At 45.4% G+C, this 6,983-nt stretch overlaps 1 long non-coding RNA gene across 1 annotated transcript; it reads left to right on the top strand.

Moving 5' to 3' along the window:
- The first annotated feature begins 3,407 nt into the window (after nt 1-3,407).
- LOC149972354 (uncharacterized) lies at nt 3,408-6,291 on the top strand. The gene is made up of 3 exons (XR_016491304.1): nt 3,408-3,544; nt 3,785-3,904; nt 4,446-6,291. It is a non-coding gene; the product is annotated as an uncharacterized LOC149972354 (long non-coding RNA).
- The last annotated feature ends 692 nt before the right edge of the window (nt 6,292-6,983 follow it).

The following is a 6,983-nucleotide window of genomic DNA, read 5'->3' as shown; positions in this document are numbered from 1 at the left end:
AGCAGGGAGAGGTAGGAGCAGCAGTAGCATGGGCAGGGAGAGGTAGGAGCAGCAGTAGCATGGGCAGGGAGAGGTAGGAGCAGCAGTAGCATGGGCAGGGAGAGGTAGGAGCAGCAGTAGCATGGGCAGGGAGAGGTAGGAGCAGCAGTAGCATGGGCAGGGAGAGGTAGGAGCAGCAGTAGCATGGGCAGGGAGAGGTAGGAGCAGCAGTAGCATGGGCAGGGAGAGGTAGGAGCAGCAGTAGCAGTGGCAGGGAGAGGTAGGAGCAGCAGTAGCAGTGGCAGGGAGAGGTAGGAGCAGCAGTAGCAGTGGCAGGGAGAGGTAGGAGCAGCAGTAGCAGTGGCAGGGAGAGGTAGGAGCAGCAGTAGCAGTGGCAGGGAGAGGTAGGAGCAGCAGTAGCAGTGGCAGGGAGAGGTGGCAGGGAGAGGTAGCAGTGGCAGGGAGAGGTAGGAGTAGCAGTGGCAGGGAGAGGTAGGAGTAGCAGTGGCAGGGAGAGGTAGGTGTAGCAGTGGCAGGGAGAGGTAGGAGTAGCAGTGGCAGGGAGAGGTAGGAGTAGCAGTGGCAGGGAGAGGTAGGAGTAGCAGTAGCAGGGAGAGGTAGGAGTAGCAGCAGCAGTAGCAGGGAGAGGTAGGAGCAGCAGTAGCATGGGCAGGGAGAGGTAGGAGCAGCAGTAGCATGGGCAGGGAGAGGTAGGAGCAGCAGTAGCATGGGCAGGGAGAGGTAGGAGCAGCAGTAGCATGGGCAGGGAGAGGTAGGAGCAGCAGTAGCATGGGCAGGGAGAGGTAGGAGCAGCAGTAGCATGGGCAGGGAGAGGTAGGAGCAGCAGTAGCATGGGCAGGGAGAGGTAGGAGCAGCAGTAGCAGTGGCAGGGAGAGGTAGGAGCAGCAGTAGCAGTGGCAGGGAGAGGTAGGAGCAGCAGTAGCAGTGGCAGGGAGAGGTAGGAGCAGCAGTAGCAGTGGCAGGGAGAGGTAGGAGCAGCAGTAGCAGTGGCAGGGAGAGGTAGGAGCAGCAGTAGCAGTGGCAGGGAGAGGAGGAGCAGCAGTAGCAGCAACAGGAGGAGAAGTAGGAGTAGCAGTGGCAGGGAGAGGAGGAGCAGCAGTAGCAGCAACAGGAGGAGAAGTAGGAGTAGCAGTGGCAGGGAGAGGAAGAGCAGCAGTAACAGTGGCAGGAGAAGGAGAAGTAGGAGCAGCAGTAGCAGCAGCAGGAGGAGGAGAAGTAGGAGCAGCAGTAGCAGCAGCAGGAGGAGGAGAAGTAGGAGCAGCAGTAGCAGCAGCAGGAGGAGGAGAAGTAGGAGCAGCAGTAGCAGCAGCAGGAGGAGGAGCGGCAGGGCAAAGAGAAAAAGAGGGAGAGACGGTCGAGAAGTCGCAACATCAGAGAGTGAGGAAGTGATGGTGAGGGACGTGGTCAACCACAAGCAACTCAGTGCTTCCTCACAGTTCTGAGCCACAAGCCTCTGTCAAGAGACGAGTCCCACCCCAGAAACCAATTACTCTTTTCGAGAAATGGGGTCCTTGTTGTAGCAAGGAAGGCATCGGAGCATCCACCATCAACACCACCCACCCAGGACCCTATCCACACCCCTCTGGATGAGGACAAGCTTTTTTTTCCTTTTTTTTTATTTTTATAGCTTCCCATCCATGAAAAGGCTGACCATTGTCAAAAAAGTAGCTGTCAGGTTCCACATCCATAGGATAATTTATTAAGCAGAGGCCAAGTAGGTGTGTGTGTGTCTGGCCCCCGACTATAAAAACTTCCGAAATTAAAACTTAAGAATCAATGATTTGAATGCTTACTGAAGGGAATGGAACAGAAGCAATGTTAGTTTAATGTAACGCTTGGCTACCTCGTGGTGATCACTCACTGTCTGAAATGGTCATTAAGGATTAAAGGATACAATTATTGCACTGTAATACACTACAACATGTTACAAGTTATTCTGCCTTTTTTTTGCAGTCTTCAATGCACATCTGGTGTGCATTATAAAAACAGATGGGGAACTGATGGAGGATACAGACATCTATGTTGACACAATAATAGAGAACTTATCTGCGAGTGGTCACTATCTGAGGGAGCTCAGGGAGCAGCACATAGCCAACAGTGTCTGCTTAGAAGTGATGAGACACTGCATAGAGGCATGGCAGCAGACTGGACGGGCCACTAAAGCACTACTGGAGTGAGGGAGCTTTTGTTGGCTGACCATGCGGCTCTTCTGTAACAGGGCACTAGGTCAGTGAGCTTTGAGCATGTGACGAGCAGCCCTCGGTTTCCCCAGAGCAACGGGGAGGGTGAACGAGTCTTTCAGACGGTCACAAACCTGCTGAAGAAGGCTGCTGATCCAAATGACGGGGCACTTGACAAAAGTGCTATTTGTATTCGTTTTAATTCACTTTACACGCCCGATACATGCAGTCAGAGCCTGGAAAATGGATCTTAAACGTCAACAGTGTAAATTGTCTCGTCTTGTGCGTATCATCATGTCCTACCAAAACATAATCGGCATATATTTAGAGCCTGTTTAGAACATTCTCTATTTAGCCAGATTAATCTATTTCAATAGTTGATATGCTGTTGCAATCTACAGGAGGAGGCATTGAGGCAACACTTGCCTTTCTTTCGTTTTACGCCCTATGCACCATTCTGGAAAGGTCTGTAACAACAACAATGTAACATTGTAACAGCTTCCACTATATTATAAACAATGTAACACTATCGTTCTGTCTTGATTAGGCCTGCCAAAGTATCCTTATTCTTGTACCACATCAGGGGGTTTTGCAATGGGGTTGTGTTTCACGACTAAACAATACAAGTAATTCTAATCCATTCATTCATACACTACCTGCCCTCATGTCTAGCTAAATTCCTTATTAGAAATTGATCTATTTTGTTCAGATCATTTGAAACCCAACAGTTTTTTTTAAGCCAGAATATTGACTATCAATCACAGCCGGATTTAGCCTGGATTCAAACCCGGGACTGTAGTGTCACATCTTGCACTGAGTTGCAGTGCCTTAGACCACTGCGCCACTTGGGAGCCCCAAGTATGAATACCTTTGACATTTTGCCACAGCTTGTGTAAGAGGAAACTTAGAAGAAGCTGTTTTTTCTCTCTTCATCAAGACAATGTTAACAATACTGTCATTCAGTTGCAATGTAAGTAGGCCTCTCTTATGTTCTACAAGTTAGGATAAAATTCAGTTATTTACTGAACCGTGTAGAATATCATATAGCAAGACAATGATTACCCTTCCTCTGACGAGAATTGTAGGATGGTATACTGTCAGTGCAGGATATTTGTATGATAGCATTACTGTATACAAGATGCTACTTTATTGAGTAGACAGTAAGAGCATGGTAAAACCTGTTGGTGGAGGAAGTAGTAGCCTCTGGCCCTCAGACAGGAACAGATCTGGAGAGAGCTCCAAGTTGTTTTCATAACATGTCTACTGTTCCAGGGTTGACGGAACACTGTGACCCTCCGGTTAAACTCAACATCTCCTGGTACCTAAGGAGCTCCCGCTGCTTCGACGAGGTGTTCGGTCTCGACGTGAGTTCCTCTCTCTCGTTTGGAAACTAACTGCACTCTGAATGGGCTCGTTCACGCTGGACATTCACACTCTACCTGTTGCATTCCATAAACTCCAGCATTTCTCTTTTTCAGCTAGTTCCTTGTCAATTTAACAACTGGCAACGAAAGATTTTGGGTCTCGATAGGGAGCGCAGTGTCATTCATGTTTTATGACTGTTTGTGAAATACTTAAGTTTATCATACCTGTTTGATTTGCAGCCTCTGAAGGCAGGGAGCTACTTCAGGACGACAGCTGTGAAACAGGAAGGAGGAAGTGGGTTCTATGTGTTCCACCAGTACCCTGTCATTGAGTGCAAACAGACCATGACCCACATTGAGGTACAGTATGTGGCAATGGAGGGTCTCATAAGAAAACATGGTGGCACTTTATTTTACAGTATCTTACAGAAATATCCCGGCATTTACATGGTAACATTTTATTTACACAGTCAAGCCAGACTCTACAGCAATGCCACATACTGCAATATTCAGAGCTACATGTCTGGTTTTGTGAGATTAATAACACATTCATGACCTATGCATTACTTCTTTGTTTCTAAATAACAGCACTTCGCTAGTAACTAACTTCCTATTAAATGGCAGGTAGAACCAATCAGTTCAGGGAAATAAAGTGCTAGAAAAAGCATACTGCAAATACCACAACCTCATTATGTGTTCCACCTCACTCTTTCACATTGTCTTCCTGAGTTTGTTTTTTCACTAAAGTGTGACCTGAATATAGCAGCTTGTAGCTGATCATTAGGAAGTGATGATTTTAAGTATTTTTGTACAATGCAGCTCATGGCGAGGCTATATTATGGAGGTGTTCATGGCGTATCATTGTCTAATGGTTGCTACTCTGCTTTGTTTTCTGTAACAGCTCTCTCTCAACAAATTTGAGGAGCCGACTAGGCTTACTGAGCCAGTTCATGAACAGGTCAGTGGGCTAAAACAGACAGGTTTTGCATCACAAATCCTTCTATATACATACATATTTTATTAAAAATTAGATACAGGTGATCTGTTTTGTTAGATAAGTTGACAATAGAGCATGAGTGTGCGTGTAGTAACACAGTAATTCACCAAGGTGTCATTTGAATGACTGTCTCTGGGATGAGGTAAGAAGCACCGAGGTAAATCAACAACTCAAACACCCTCTGATATCAAATTTACTGAGCAAAAATATAAACGCAACATGTAAAGTGTTGGTCCCACATTTCATGAGCTGAAATAAAAGATCCCAGGAATGTTCCATACACACAAAAAGCTTATTTCTCTGAAATTGTGTGCACAAATTTGTTCACATCACTGTAAATCTGCATTTCCCTTTTGCCAAGATAATCCATCCACCTGACAGGTGTGGCATATCAAGAAGCTGATTAAACAGTATGATCATTACACTTGTGTACCTTGTGCTGGGGACAATTAAAAACGGCCACTTTAAAATGTGCCTTTTGTCACACAACACAATGCCACAGATATCTCAAGTTGAGGGAGCATGCAATTGGAATGCTGATTGCAGCAATGTCCACCAGAGCAGGGCCTAATGATTTATTTATTTTATTTCAATTGACTTCTATGAACTGTAACTCGGTACAATCGTTGAAAGTGTTGCATGTTGCATTTATATTTTTGTTCACTATAAATAGATTAACAGTGTTGATGCGATGGGTCAAGCTTAGAATTAGCAGTCAGAACTTAAGCCTACATCTATAAAGTGATAAACCCAGTTAAATTCCCCTCTAAACTTACCTTTAATTTATGAGTGGTCGGGTTTGACTTGACTTTGCCCACCAATCTTCAAGAACAGAGCACATCCGTCACCTGTTTATTCATTGATCTCCCCGGTCCCTCAGCATCATCGTTGAGATTTATGGTCTTTCAAGGTCCGCTCTGTCCCCAGTCCATGACATGCCCCGATCACCACCTACTCACCCAATTGGTGGCCCTGTCCTTGAACAGCCGCTCTCTCGTTGCTCTCACATCATCAGTCGCTGTTCACTGTGCTTCTCCTTTTTCCCATGCAGTGCGCAAATAAATATACTAGGCAGCCAACATTAGGCTATTAGTCGGCAGAGGTGGAAGTCAAGAGTGGTGCTGATGAATAACTCAAATTTTATTGGTCACATACACATGGTTTGAAAATAAAATGGTTGACATGAATTGTTGACCAGTTGAAGAAGGATTTTATTGAAATGGATAACACGATTAAATACAAACGCACAGCTTAACAAATAGCTGTTAATGATGATGGCATATTCAATGAACTGATGAAAACAAGTTGTCTACAGAAATAAAGGAACTTAAAATCAAGAAATTCAACCAAGACAAAAAAAGACAAGGCCGAGGATAAAGTCTACTTCTGGAGAAACCCTGACAAGGGAGGTCCTGCTCCTCCTCTCCATGGCAGACGCAAGAGGGATGCCGCTTACGTCCATCCACCCCCGTCTGACCAACGCTCTACAACCAGCGCCTCATCGGCTTCCAGTGGTAGTTTTTTATTCAACGAGAGACTGGACGGACGGAAGGGCAGGGGTGGCCGCAGGCACGCGCATCGACGAGATGCCGCACCCGACGGGGTAAGAAGAAACGACTATCAGAGGCAGAGGAGACCGTTCAAACGGTCCCAGAACTCACGGGACTGAGTGTCTTTAATTTATCAAGCAAGATATTGAGCCCTGCCCATGTCTCTTTGCTTAATAAAGGGTTATCTTTTGTGCCTACAACCCAGTGCAATGATTTTTATGTTAAGGTAGACATGTTTAAGGTATTTTTTTAGAAACATCCGTTTAAGGGAATACTTTAGCTCCCCTAATTCTGGCACTTCTATTGAACCAGTAGGTTGCTCTCCTGCACATACTCCGACTCCTTTTAGAAGCTAGAGTTATTTTTTTACCTCCAGCCAATCGCAATCACTATCGAGACATATTGCAGACTTGTGGAAAAAGATGTTGGACATCTCCTTAAGAATAAACAGGGGTCCAAATCTTTCCATAATTTACCTGATGAAAAACAAGCTTTGCTTGATTTACAATCCGATACGTCAGTCCTTATTCGTCCTGCTGATAAGGATGGGTCGGTTGTACTCATGGATAGGACAGTTTATGTAAATGAGTGTCGTAGACAGCTGCTTGACAACACCTTTTACAAGAAACTCAGAAGTGACCCTACTTCCCAATTTCAGAATAATATCTTTACTCTCCTAGATGGGTATATAAGTTCTGGTCAGATAACCAAAAAAGAACATGACTTTCTGGCTATTCAATACCCTAAAATAGCCACTTTCTACACTTTGCCGAAATTACAAAATAATGTTACAAAACCTCCAGCGCACCCTATTGTAGCCAGCATTGATGCAGTAACGGCTTCTCTATCTACTTTTGTTGATTTGTTTTATTAGACCACTCGAAGAACAGCT

Source organism: Oncorhynchus mykiss, chromosome 24, assembly GCF_057628025.1.
Source record: "Oncorhynchus mykiss isolate SJ-2025 chromosome 24, ASM5762802v1, whole genome shotgun sequence".
In the NCBI taxonomy this organism is placed as follows: Eukaryota; Metazoa; Chordata; class Actinopteri; order Salmoniformes; family Salmonidae; genus Oncorhynchus; species Oncorhynchus mykiss.
This window is presented reverse-complemented; position numbering and strand designations above follow the sequence as displayed.